Raw genomic sequence first — 14,149 nt, forward strand, 5'->3', positions numbered from 1 at the left:
AAACACACACACACACACACACACACACACACACACACACACACACACATTGTGCGCGCGCACGCGCACAATGGCATCCAATAGCAGCTAATTGGGTAATCCATTTAGTGCATTGTAGAGGAGATTGAGCATGAATGGGGCTTCCGTGCCTAAGCAGGGAGTAGCAGACACTCATTACTGGCCCATGCAGCCACAGCTGCGGAGATGGAATACCCAGTCCAGGCTCTCAGACTGCAGCCACGCACACAAAGACTGAGATACTTTACAAAAGACAGCCATGAGAAAGAGAGGAGATACTCGTATGCCGTTGGTCCGTTGCTGTCCGGCATGAAACCTTCTATCTCCATATTTCAACTGTCTCTCTTGTGAATGATTTACAGTAGTTCTGGCTCTGGTCCATAGCTCTAATGCGTTGCATTTAGAGCTATGTTACTCTCAACTTCATGAATGCAGACCAGCCTCTCCTCTTTAGCGTAAATAAAAATCACACACGTGTGAACTGAGTGGTGCAATTCCCCCCCCCCCCCCACCCCTCTCTCTCTCTCTCTCTCTCTCTCTCTCTCTCTCATTAGAGACACAGCACTACCCCTCTCTCTGTTTCTGGCGCCCCCTACTGCTATTAATAAGTCACATACTCGTGCTCATTCAGGTACACAAACAGGTACACGGACATTGCTGGTTGTAGGAGTGGTTGCACCACTCAAAAATAATGTTTTTTGCTACTCACCAAAACAAAGGCGGATTGTGTCATTAGAAAGCCTACTTTCCTTAGTGGACGCACTCTGAGCCCCCCACCACACGTATAACGATTACAATAAAGACAATTAAATAAACCAATTATAGCAAAATGAGGGAAATCACTAAACAAATCGGCAAATAAGCTTAAACTGTGATTTATTAAATCAAAAGAAAATCAAGTGCTCTATCACATAATGTTCACTTAACCCGCTTATGGCCAACGACATGTTTTTTGACGTGCTATCAACTAATCCCTCAAGGCCAAGGACGTTGTGGACGTGGTAGACAATAATTCCAATTTTTTTAAATAAAATTATCATTTTTTCCCGATTTTTTTTGCATTTTATTTTTTATTTTTATGTAATCTACTAAAAACCGGCCGAAATCCGCGCGATCGTGCACTATCGTGCACGCGCGCCGTCTCTATGTGAATCGCGGCAAAAAATCTGATATTTTGGGATCTTCTGGGCTCGATTTGGGTGATTTTAGACTAACTTATGATGAAGCTATTGTTAGCCTAGCATTCCCACAGAGTGAGGCTATCTTGTAGGGGACAATCTTTCATTGGTTGTTTACGTCATTTTGAACCGGAAGTGTTATACCAGTTTACACATTTTAGAGATTTTCAGCATAATGGTACGTTCCCGCCATCTGGTGTAAATCGTGGGGTACTACTTGAAAATTAATCTAAAAGATGGCGTGATTGTATTTTAACGCAGAAGTTTATTTTTGCATAAAAATGATGAATTAAGAAATGGGGCTTTCGCCAGAATTGGCTGGCGTTGGCCAGCAATCTAATGGCAATCTAAAAATGTGAGATGTGACCACAATGTCACAGATTGTCTCATTTTGAAGCTGCAAGTCTGTAGTTTACAATGATATAAAAATCTTCTTTCTAGCATTTGCCATTATTTATTAATAAGCATTTTAATACACCTTGGTTTCAGTGAACTAAAATGCTTCATTTTTGCTATAAGTGCTATAAGTAAACGATGGAACATGCTAGAGACATGGTTCTAATTTATTTGTAAAGTGAAGAAATGCAGCTTGAAAATGAGATATTTGGTGATATTGTGCTCATATCGCACATATTTCTATTGTCATTCAAAAAGTCGCCAAATCTGGCCTAAGCCACAAAAAGATGTGATTTAAGGCTGGTAATAAGAGGGTTAATCAGATCAAAATTAAATAAAACTCTCAAACGGTAGCACTGTCCAAACTAAACTCAAAGTGTCCAAAAACTAAACTCAAGTGTTCAAAAATAACGCAAATCCAAACCAGTAGAGTGTGGCCAGTCTCCTCTGGCCACTCTTAAACTCCTTGGAAAAGTCTGGTCAAATGTCCAATATCCACACTCCAGGAAAGGAAGAAGTTCTCTAAATCCAGAGGTCTAATCCAAATTCAAGGGAATAATCCAACTCCAAGGGAATATATCAAAAGGGAAAGAAGGCAAGAACATGGGAAATATTCCTCTTGCCTACAGCCGTAGCCCATGTCTGTTTCCCTCTCCTTCACTCTGCACTGCCTGAGTCAAACTCCCCAGGTGCACGGCCCAAACATTGTGATTGCCCATCAACCCCAGGTGAGCTGTGGGCGGGGCTTCACAATCACTGACTGTTGCCATAGCAACCCATGTATCCAACTGGCTTCTTGTAGCATATAGTCCAGCAGATAATTAGAAACATTTCATAGCGCAACGGATTGGTAGAAAATAATAAAATACATGAAAAATGGTGCATAGCAAACAAAAAATGCATGGAACCAATGTGACTCTGGGCACAGATGTTACACACGTAAAAACTGTACTTTTTGGCCAGAAAGGGATATTTTTTATTTTAACGGAGGAGAAATCGGTATAGGTATCTGGGCAATATCGGTAGAGGGGCGCAACGGAGTAACTAAAAGTATTTTTTTTTTCAGGTGGAAACAAAATCCCCTTTTGACCAAAAAGTACAGTTTATACGTGTGGTGGGGGGGCTCATAGTGCGTCCACTAAGGAAAGTAAGCTTTCTAATGACACAACTCGCCTTTGTTTTGGTGAGTAGCAAAAACATTCTTTTTATTTACGCTAAAGAGGAGAGGCTGCAGGTCTGCATTCATGCTAGCGGCGGAAGTTGAGAGTAACATAGGTCTAAATGCAACGCATTAGAGCTATGGACCAGAGCTATACCTTGGTCATCATACTACAGTCTCACACAAAATAAGTGCACACTATCGAGCGTCGCAGTCCCGCCCCCCCTCGAGAGACCCGGAAAATAAATCGCCGTTCATTTTCCTCATAGACTTTTCAGAAAGTATTTATTTAAAGACGTTTACACCGCGGACAAAGCCAACTCTTGTCGTGACAAATCATGACAATAAACACAATGTTTTGGGCCAATTAAATAATTAGAAAGTAGAAAAAAACGGCAGGTTACAACACTTTTTTTGTTGTTTTTCTTCTTATAAATTATTTGATCGGCCCAAGACATTGTGTTCATTGTCATGATTTGTCACGATCCGAGTTGGCTTTGTCCGCGGCGTAACCATCTTTAAATAAATACTTTAGGAAAAGCCTATGGAGAAAATTAATGGAGAACCATTTCCTGGGCCACTCGTTGTTCTGAAAGGGGGAGGGACTGCGACGCTCATATAGCCACAGCACGTCGTATCGGCTATAAGATAAAATATCACACTCGTGTGAAGTGAGGGATGCAGCGATGGTCAATATCATCTAGATGATGTCTTACGCTGTCCTTCACTGCCCTAAACAAACATTTAGTCCATAGACTTGGTTGGCAAAACAATTACACCATATCTGCCCTAAACAAACATTAAAGTCCATAGACTTCTATGTCCTGGAAAAGTTTCAGTTTTGGACATAGGAGGTTTCCACACGACAGTGGATGGAAGACAGGGAGAGAGAGAGCGAGAGAGAGAGAGAGAGAGAGAGGGAGAGAGAGAGAGAGAGATTCATAATCTGAATAAGCGACTCTTCGTTGTGGTGGTGGTCGTGCGAGCCAATCAGTAGCGAGTCAATGGTCCCCTCTGTTCTGCGTCTGAAAGCTTTTTCTCCGCCGGCGGTGAAGGGCAAGGTTGGATCAGTGTTGCCATGTCTGCTTATCGTAAGCCACTTTGGGCTTGTTTTTCTGTAAAGTCGTTTGTAAATATTGGTCGTTGGAGGGGGGGGTTGCGGTTTTTTGGGGGCTTGTTTTCCGAAAGTGTCGGCTGCTCATTTGTGTTGATACAATATTTAAAAATAAATATTCAAAATGTGTTCAATGTTTCTTTTCGAGGGGCGCTATATGCACAGCTTTGTGTGTATGTGTGTCCGTCTGTTTCAGCACGGAATGTGCTCAGCTGGTCTGAGCACGGAATGTGATATGATGATTTTCAAAATATCCGACGCATGCATATAGGTTTCTAAAGTGCTCACGTGGCCCCATACGAACAGTCGCTTGTCTTGGTTTCATATACCATGGTTGCTTATTTCTCTCGCAATATCTGGCAACACGGGGTTGGATCAGGGAACATAGTCAGTGAGAGTGGTGGCGGTGTGCGGTGGGTGGCTGGCTGGTACGGTGGGTGGCTGGTGACGGGGAGAAGACATATAATAGACATTAATTAAATGTCAGCCTTCTGGAGTCAGCCCTTCGATAAGAGGCTGCAGCTGTTAAGAGTAGAAAATTCGATTGTCGCGCGGGGGGATCCTATTCTCGGTAGCTAAATGAGAGACGCCGAGGTCGACAAAACAATCAGCCTCCCTCCTCGCCGCGTCCCCTAGATAAGGAGCAACGGCGGGCGGTCGCTCGGTCGGTCGGTCGGCGTGCGGCGAAGAAGTACACCGATTTTGTTTCTTGCTCAAGTAAAAGTAGCAATATTGAGCATTATCGTGCCACGTACTCTGCCCCTGTACTGTGCCCGTGGCCCTGTGGCGAGGGACTTTGCCCAGTGTGTATTCCTCCGGCCGCTCCCCTCTCCTCCTGGGTCTCTGGTTCCTAGAGTGGACTCACCTGCGGGTGTCGGGCCGTGCCTATAGTTGGCTAACGAGCCACAGAGTCTATTCAAAGACTGCCTTTCGTCGACTAAAACGAAGATGAAAAATGTCCGTCGACTACCTTTTTTCACTGACTAAAACTAAATAAAAACTAAGTAAAAACGAATCTACGATGACTAAAACTATAAGACTAAATATACTGACAATTTCGTCGACAAATAAAAACTAGACTAAAATGTTAGTAAGGGACTAGTGGACAAGAGATTTGTGTTTTATGCTGGGTTGCATGCTATTTTCAGCATGCAACCAAAAGTGTAAAATATGTCATTACATTTACAACGACATCAAGGCCTGTCAAAACACATTTTAGTCGACTAAATCAACTGTAGCTTTAGTCGACTAAAATCGTATGACATTTAGTCGACTAAAACTAGACTAAACACTAACACATTCCATGTGACTAAAATGTGACTAAAACTAAATGAAGTTTCAGTCCAAAGACTATAACTAAACTAAAATAGAAATTTGCTGCCAAAAACAACACTGGAGGTTATTCTGGGTTTTCCTAGAATTGTCCTGTTGTGTATTTCACCAGCTGTTTGCATTATCCTTTAAGTGAAGTCTTCGTTGAAAGTATACCTCCTTGGTTTCCTGCCTTATACTTTGATATTGAGTTCTGGATTTGCGGATCCAAAAACGCATCCCAGGTCCTCACATAATATCGTCACTGTCGGGCTGAAACCTCTTTTATTCTTTCTCGTTTTGTTTGCATAAATTAACGCCCCCTATAGTTGATAATAATACTACAGCGTCACACAAAAGTTAATCTGTAATCGGCAAATCGATGTGGATCTGCTACTCTGCTGTGTAATTGACGGAAAATAAGTAATTATGGGTGGTGTACGACTCCTTTCAGTACAGTACTTGGGTAAATGGACTTAGTTACTTTCCCATCACTGGTCCTTGGTGTGTGTGTCTGTGTGTGTGTGTGTGTGTGTGTGTGTGTGTGAGTGAGTGTGTGAGTGTGTGGGGGGGTCATCCTCAGCTTTAGTGGAGTCCTTTGCATATGGTTTTATTGGCGAAAACCTCTTTTTAATGGGGCTTAAATGGAAGCCTTTATAACCGCCGTGATGAGAACGCAAAGTGATGCTCGTTGAATGCATAGAGCACCCCCGAGGTTAAAACGTCTGAATCCTCCTTTACGGGGGCCTTTATCGAGCTGTATACCCCCCCCCCCCCATTTCAGATGGATTATGGGGCTGTCCAATATGGCTGAGCTCCCTTTTCTGTAATGTCTCTCGCTAATAAAGTACCTTGGCGTCTGGCCAAAAAAGGTTTTAAAGACGTGCGCGTGCGTGCGTGCGTGTGTGGCGCGCCCGTACGGCGTTCCTTTCCGCTCACGATACGAGCGGAATCAGCCCAGCCACGCAGCTCTCAGTAATCATCAAATATTTACTTTCCGCAGGGCCTCTATCCTCCCGACTCCGTCTCTAAAACACAGACAAAGTGGAAAACGCACAGGTTTAGAAGCAGGTGTATTTCTGGAGGTTATTATGCAATGTCGCCCGCCCCGTTACCCTTGGAATGCTTTGCTTCTTTTTAATTTTTTCTAGGATCGGGGCCGTGATAGGCTTTGTATATTATGCACAACACGAAAGTCTCATGAAAAGCATTTAGCGGGGGACTTATAGGGCCGATTCATGCTCCTATTTCACCGCTGTTTTGGCCGCTGTAGTGCCGGAATGATTTTGGCTCGTCAGAAATTTTCAGTAGCACCGAAGAGCCGACTTTAGGACGGTACACGTTTTGTTTTTTCTCTAAAGTTGTTCTCTAAATATTTGCAGTTGCCTATTTGTTTCCTAAATGTCGTTTAAACCAGTGGTTGTCAAACATGTCATGTAAAAAAAAAATGATGTTGTGAGCTTGTATAGATCTTATATACTGTAGGCTTAAAGTAGTAAAATAGGACTCCTTTTGCCGTGTTTTCATAGACCTGGTTGCTCATTCCTCTCGCATAACCTGGCAACAGTGACAGTTTGATGCCTCGGGACGTTGACAGTACAGTATGTCGAGGGACAACATATACTGTATACATGAGACACTCCAGCGGTGCTGAGGACCCGAGGGTTTGAGCCATTCATTCAGAGAGTGCTGTGTGTCCTGTACTGTACATACAGTAAGCCAGGAACCCCTTTTTGGTGTTTTAAGCATTACATGTTACACTTTAGCTATTGAAAAATAGCAGATCTACAAGCTTGTCAGGCCTAAACGGGCTATAGTCTGTGCAGGGGGAGAAGAATGAGGGGTGGGGGGGTTTCCCACCCATGCACTGACCCGGCAAAGCTGAGAACTCCGTGATAAGCCTGTCATTTTGGAGCAAAACCATCCTCCTAATCTCTCGTATATAGCCACGTGCGCGTGTGCGTGTAAATGTGTGCGCGCGTGCGCGTGCATGTTTGTGCGCGCGTGCGGTTGTAAAGTGGGAGAGGACACACAGAGTGAGCTCAGTTACAAGAGGTGTATATATCCGTGCGAGGGCGGCTGGAAGCAGATATGTCCCGCGGAAACCATTTCCCCGTGTGCAGCGCCAACACAAAAAAAGGCCATGCTGCTGAATTGGTCATTTAGCGCCATTCTGACCCGAGATCAGATTCTAAGAATCGACTTTTCAAAAATAGATACAAGCTACGAGCTACGAGCTACGAGCTCATAGCGCGCCACCGCGTGTCGCGCTATGAGCTTGTAGATCTGCTATTTTTTCAATAGCTAAAGCATGACATGATGCTAACACCAAAAGGGGGTTCCCGCTCAAAATGGGTTAAAGTCACCCCTTCATTGATCCTCTCAACGGGGAGCACTAGAGGTGCCGTATAACTTTAAAAAGAAAATGAAAAGAAAAAGAAATTAAAGAATCAAAGCCAATATTCATACACAAAACGCAAGCACCGTGATGCATGCCGCGCGCACACACACACACACACACACACACACACACACACACACACAAACACACAAACACACACACACACACACACACGCCGCCATCGATTTCGACAGTCGATCCGCAGCCTATGTGTTAATGGGCTTTTAAGGGTCGGGGGGTGAGGCGTCTAATGGGAGGTTATAGAGACAAAGTAACGACTGGGCAGAATCTGAGCGATATGCCAGACTCTGGTCTGGTTCCGGAAGGGTCCCAGACCTCCGACCCAGACTCTGGTCTGGTTCCGGAAGGGTCCCAGACCTCTGACCCAGACTCTGGTCTGGTTCCGGAAGGGTCCCAGACCTCTGACCCAGACTCTGGTCTGGTTCCGGAAGGGTCCCAGACCTCTGACCCACACCCGTATGTTTCCGGGTGGGTCAGTTCAATTTTGGGATCATAATCAATTTGAAGAACTTTGATTTGATTAAAGTCTTTCTTTGAGAACATATTTAACTCGAAAGCAAACATACAAAGATAACACAAGCACAGACCTTTCTAAATATACACAAACTGATCTTTATTTTATTGAACCACTCAAGCCCAATCTATTTAATCCACAAGCTACAACGCATTGTGAGCAGATCTGCTGTTTTCTGTAAACGTTTTGAAAACGTCCCTTAAACGTTTGGCTATATATATATATATATATATATATATATATATATAATGACAGCACCACCCGGTTGGAAGTGGTTTTACGATCCTGAACACATCGGCTTGCACGACGACTATCGATTTCCGATATCAAACGTGTGGCGATCGACGACATCCCGCATGAGTCTCCCTGCAACATCTGATGAGTCTGACTTCAGCCAGAGATGCTATATGCAGAGCCCTGCAGTGAAGGAGAGGATGCTGTGTGTGCATGCATGCCGGGCCTCTATCTGGGACAGTTATTTTGGGAAGCAGGGGAGCTATACGTATATACTTGGGTCTTTAACAGGCCGTTGACAGCTCCAATACAGCAGTGTGACATTGACGCAACGGCACAATGAGCGAGAGAAGGCGGTGGGGGGACACAAACCACACATTTCATGACCCGTGCAGTCAGCCAGCGCTATATACCTTTTAGATCTGTTTGGTTTCTGCCATGCGGTAAGACGAGAGCACTGTCACGTCCTTTAACGCTGATCTGCCACATGGCGACTGCTTTGGACTGGAGGAGGCCTCTGTGCTGTACTTGCTGATTTATACATGCCTAGAGGTCGGGATCCTTTAGGAATTTTACGAGATATATATATATATGGCGTCTTTGGGTTGTCTTTGGGCCGGTGAAGACCACACATGCCAGGGCCGATTTTCTGAGCCCAGTCCGTGCCTGGTCCAGGGGCCGTCTGGGTTACTTGAGGGGGTTCCAAATGGCCGCTTATGCTACGAGCTTGTAGGTCTGCTATTTTGGAAAAATCGAAGAACGACTGACATTTTTAGAATCTGATCTCAGGTCAGAATGGGTCAATCAGACCAGCGTGTGTCCAGCGGAAACCTCGTATGAATCTGATCTCAAGGTCAGAATGGGTTATATACAAGTTGGAGAACCACCGCGGGATGTATATCGTATAAGCAGACGTGGAGTCTCAACATAACCAGGTCTGACTATATAGTGGGATAAAAAAACGGGCCACGGTCTTAATGCGATGGAACCCATTCCGGTTCCTCACATGTCTGGATCCGGTTCTTCAGGTTGCCACGGGTGCTGGATCATAGTATGGTGTAAATCATCATAGTCAAAGTAACGACCCTCACAGGCTGCACAAAGTGCAACACGGCGAACCTCGCAGTCCACTTTGCACACCATTATGTGCAGGGGCTGAACGTGCCTCGACAAGTGACTTCTATATTTACCCATACCTCTTCCAGGTGGCATCTTGTAAATTAGAACACGGCTATTCACAGCCTGTGCAGGTCTCGACACGTACGCTATACTGTACACAGGTGGGGCAGGCAAACCGTGCCGTGTCCACGACCTTTACTGTTACTGCATGTACAGTATATAGGCTATATACGCCACGTACATTTTACCACTGGGTGGAAAAATACTAAAAATGTTTTACTTAAGCCAAAGTAAAAGTATCAATACTGCAATGTAGAAATGTATTTGAGTAGAAGGTACATTTAAAGTAATAGCGCACATTGCAGAAAGATGTCCTGTTTCACAAGTTCACCAATATATAAACATCATTTGAAAATAGCCAAACTACAAGCTCATTGTGAGCTTGTAGATCTGCTATATTTTCATAGGGCTGAAGTGGTCAATGCATATGTTCTGTGTGTGTGTGTGAGAATCTGCATAGTAACTATATAAGCTGTCAAACGCAGTTGAGACGAATAACAGTCTAAGTACATAATTTATTCTGACATATATATTATATTAAGGATAATAGACTTAGATTCATCTCAACTGCTCAACTGTAGTGGCGTAAAAGTATAATGTTTTCCTCTGAGATGTGTAGAAGTAAAAGTGTTGAGAATAAGGTGCAAAGATACCACAACACACAGTAAATTACTCAAGTACTTAGTTACTTCAGGCCACTGCATATAATACGTCTGTGACTAATCGCTGTGTGCGCTGGAGTCAATTGTTCATATAGTCACTCAAGTCAGGGGGGAATGTGAGGCAGTTCTTGTAATGGAATGTATGTAGCAGTTATGGAGGGGAAGTGTTTGTGTGAGTGAGCAGTGATTCCTACCGTCCAGGTAGGACAGCAAGGGGGGGGATTTCGCTGGATCGCTCTGAGGGCTAGCTCGCCATTGTGTTCGTTCAGCAAATCAACATCATCAACGTCATGGGTGTTATGAACTCTAGGAAAAAACCTGGCCTGAGCACAAAAGAGGCCAAATTAAATATATCATCAAAATAATAACTAAAGTAGCTGTCCATCCGTTAATCCGTTTAAGCTTCAAAATGAAAATAAACAAACCCAAACAAAACACTTTAAACAACCATCATTTCAAACAAACTCATTTCAAAACAAATCATATACAAACTCACCAATTCAGTTCAACCAGTTCAGCTCATCAGTTTAGTTCATCAGTTCAGTTCAGTATTTGGAGTCTAAAATCAATGATCAGGGTCAGTGTTAATATGATGTATTGTGAGGAAGAGTAAAATGGTAAATTGTTTGCAAGAGAATGGGAATACAGACCTGCCACAGCCAGTGATGTGCACCTCACTGACTGAGACAAAATGGCTGTGCTTTATACTAGGGTGTGGTGATGACTAGGGTGTGGTGATGACTGCTGATTGAAACTGGTGTGACTGAGTGAGTGAGTGAGTGAGTGAGTGATGAGCTGTAAACTGATGCAGTACCTGTGACCAGATACAAATACATGCATACAACCAGATACAAAGACATACAGTAAACCTGGGTTACACACACATCTGTGATTACGGATGGGGGGCACTTTTAATACAAGAAACATGTATTGGAATATAAACAGTCGCTGTTTGCAGTTACTGTTTATTTTTTGCCCAAATTGCTATGGTCGGGGTGTCATATAATATTTAGCACACGGCTCACTGTTATTTCCATGCAGCGATAACATCACTTTTGTCTTGTGCTCACCAGCTACGGCGCTGAGAGCAGAGGCGTTGATTGGCGGTGTTGTGTTTTGAGGAGAGACACATTAATTACACGCCCGCCACCACGTCCCTCTCGAGGCTGGGACGAGACACAAAGGTTGACGTTCACATTATTATGGATAAAAAAAGTTTACAGTTACTGTAAACAGACTGTAAAAAATGTCCAACCTTTGGAGAGGAAAATTAACTCAAATAAACAAACGAAACCTTCTTACACCCTCCTCCCAGGGCTCCCACAGGTGTTTTTTATATACTTTCTGAACTCAATCAATGCCACATATTGCACACATTTGGAACTCACTGACAGAACACACACACACACACACACACACACACACAAAACTGTGCCAACTGCCAAGTAACGCTCCACTTCTCCTGTGGTGTCTCTCTCTCTCTCTCTCTTTAAGTTAAGTTGGAGAGAGACCAGAGCACTGACTGAGTGAGCGTTGAGTGGAGTTCTATATAGGATCACTTTGCTCCCTGTCAGATCCAGTCAGACATCTGAAACATTGCATCCAGTTTAGCTGGAGGTGACTTACCTCCATTACTGGCTGGCTGGCTTCTTCCACAGCTCCTGATGTTGCTCCTCCTGCTGCCACAGACCGCTGCTTCCCCCCCCCCCCCCAAAGCGGTCTGCCTGTCACAGGGCTTCTGAATGTGTAAAGCAGGGCTATATCTATAGCTAGGTACAGCTAGCACCAGCTAGCTGCTGGAGTACTGGAGAGAGAGAGAGAGAGAGAGAGAGAGAGAGAGAGAGAGAGAAAGAGATGACATGACATGTACACACACACACACAGTATACAGAGAGGCAGAGCTTGTTTGGGGTTCTTTGTTGTTGTTGTTGTTGTTGTTGTTGTTAGTTGCTTGGTAATGCCTCTCTCTCTCCTTCCATCCACCTCTCTCTCTCATCCCTCTCTCTTTGTCTCTCTCTTGTTCTTCCTGTGTGATGATCTCTCCGTCCCATCTCCCATGAACTGAGAGCACTGACACATTCCTACATAAACACTCTCTCCCCTCCCTCCCTCTCCTTACAGTATAGCCTTGTTGCCTCTCTCTCTCTCTCTCTCTCTCTGTCCCACTCCCTCCCACTCCTCTCTCGCTCACTCTTTCACTCTGAGAATAACTGCCCTATACCTCCCCCATCCACCCCCCCCCTCTCTCTCTCTCTCTCTCTCTCTCTCTCTCTCTTTTCACATGTATTTCTCTGTCATCATCCCACTCTTTCTCTGTTTTTTGTTTTTGTTGCTGTCATGGCGTCATCCACTGTTCTCTTCAACCATTACTCTCTACCTGCCTCTGCTCTCTATCTCTCTCTCTCTCTCTCTCTCTCTCTGTGTTCTTTTCTTGGCATTGCGCCCGGAGGATTCTGTTATCTGTCTCAGCTCACTCCACTGCATCTCTGTACGCCTGTATGGCCTCACGCACACACTCACACATGTGTGTGTGTGTGTGTGTGTGTGTGTGTGTTCGCTACTGCAAGGGGCACATGTTTCCAAGTATACGGTAGAATTGGAGAAAATAGACATTGTGAATTTGTGACAATTTGTGAGGACTATTTTCTGTACATAAGCCAGGGAGGGGGGGGGGGGGGTTGCACTTGTGCAGGCGGAAAAAAACCAAGAAATGATTACATAACGTGTACGTGTTGTTTGCGTTCGTTTTCTGACGTTCTGTTCGTGGTTCAATCATTGTGTTTTGTTGTGACTTTGCTGCTGCAGTTTAACATTAGTTATGAGCTGCCTGTTTGCCACCACCTTGGATGGGCTGCGCTGTTTCACCCACGTTTAGTTTCAAGTTATATCGAGTGACGTTTGAACATTGCAAATGTGTCAAATATAACCAATATAAATAAGTATTTATTCAAAAACGTTCTTGTTGTGACCAAACATGACAATAAACACAATGTTTTGGGCCGATGTTTTGGGCAGAAGAAGAAATAAAAAGGCAGGGTACAACACTATTTGTTTTGTTTTTCTTCCTGGAGCTGACATGGTCATCTTTGCTCGCTCTACTCGGAATGAGCGGTTGTTCGTCTCTGCTCCGTCACTGCACAAATAACATGCATTTTAAAACTGCTTTTAATATTTAATATCATTGTCTATATTGTCTATGTCCCTCACAGTTATTTCTAATGGTTTGAGCCTCAATCACCACTCTATAACCAGTCCCAGTTTCTTTCTGGACTTTGAAAGCAGTTTTAGCTGCAGTACCACAATGTCCTGAGGTGGTGGGGGTGCTGATGTGCAGATTATTGAATATTTGAGTCATTATAAAAACCAGGATAAAACCAGGCTTGTTTCCATTACACGCCAGCTTGGGAAATCAACAATGGTGGACATTGTAAACAAAGTGGAAATGCAAATTTGGAACTGAAGACTGAAGAAGAGGAGGAATTATACAAAGTAGTGTGACATTGATGACATCACGATGAGACCAAAATCAGTCGAGCTGTTCCTGCGAGCAATTTCCATTAAAGCACCTGATATGATATGAAAGCCTGATTGTTCAAAATTGGTTATTTGTGGGGATAGAAAACACATATGGGAGCCCCAACAAAACAACAGAAATTGAAAAAGTTTCATTTGATGTTATAGGTCCTTTAACCCGGTCCTTTAACCCGGTCCATGCCAAACTTTGCACACACACTCCGTCGATGCCAACGATGAACCTCTGCCCTAAATTTTCCAGAACGGCCTGTTATAGCGCCACCAGGAGGACGACTTTTATATTACTCCTCCAGATTATGTCAAAAAATCCTGCAAATCGTTACACAGTATCTCTATAGTCATGTGCTCAAGACGGATCTGTCCCATATTTCATGTTCCATCTTAATTGGCTATAATTGTCTTGGATTGGCCCGTTTGGAACAAAAAGC

The 14,149-nt window shown here is 44.0% G+C and overlaps 1 protein-coding gene across 1 annotated transcript in view; it reads right to left on the bottom strand.

Annotated features, from left to right (window-relative positions):
• The window catches only part of lzts1 (leucine zipper, putative tumor suppressor 1), a 39,504-nt gene extending 27,638 nt beyond the window's left edge, over positions 1-11,866 (bottom strand). The window contains exon 1 of the mRNA XM_080765202.1: positions 11,814-11,866. The gene's annotated coding sequence lies outside the window, so the exon portion shown is untranslated. The remainder of the gene's footprint in view (positions 1-11,813) is intronic.
• Between the last annotated feature and the right edge of the window lie 2,283 nt (positions 11,867-14,149).

The sequence above is a fragment of the Protomyctophum bolini genome (assembly GCF_963924005.1).
Source record: "Protomyctophum bolini genome assembly, chromosome: 6".
NCBI lineage: Eukaryota > Metazoa > Chordata > Actinopteri > Myctophiformes > Myctophidae > Protomyctophum > Protomyctophum bolini.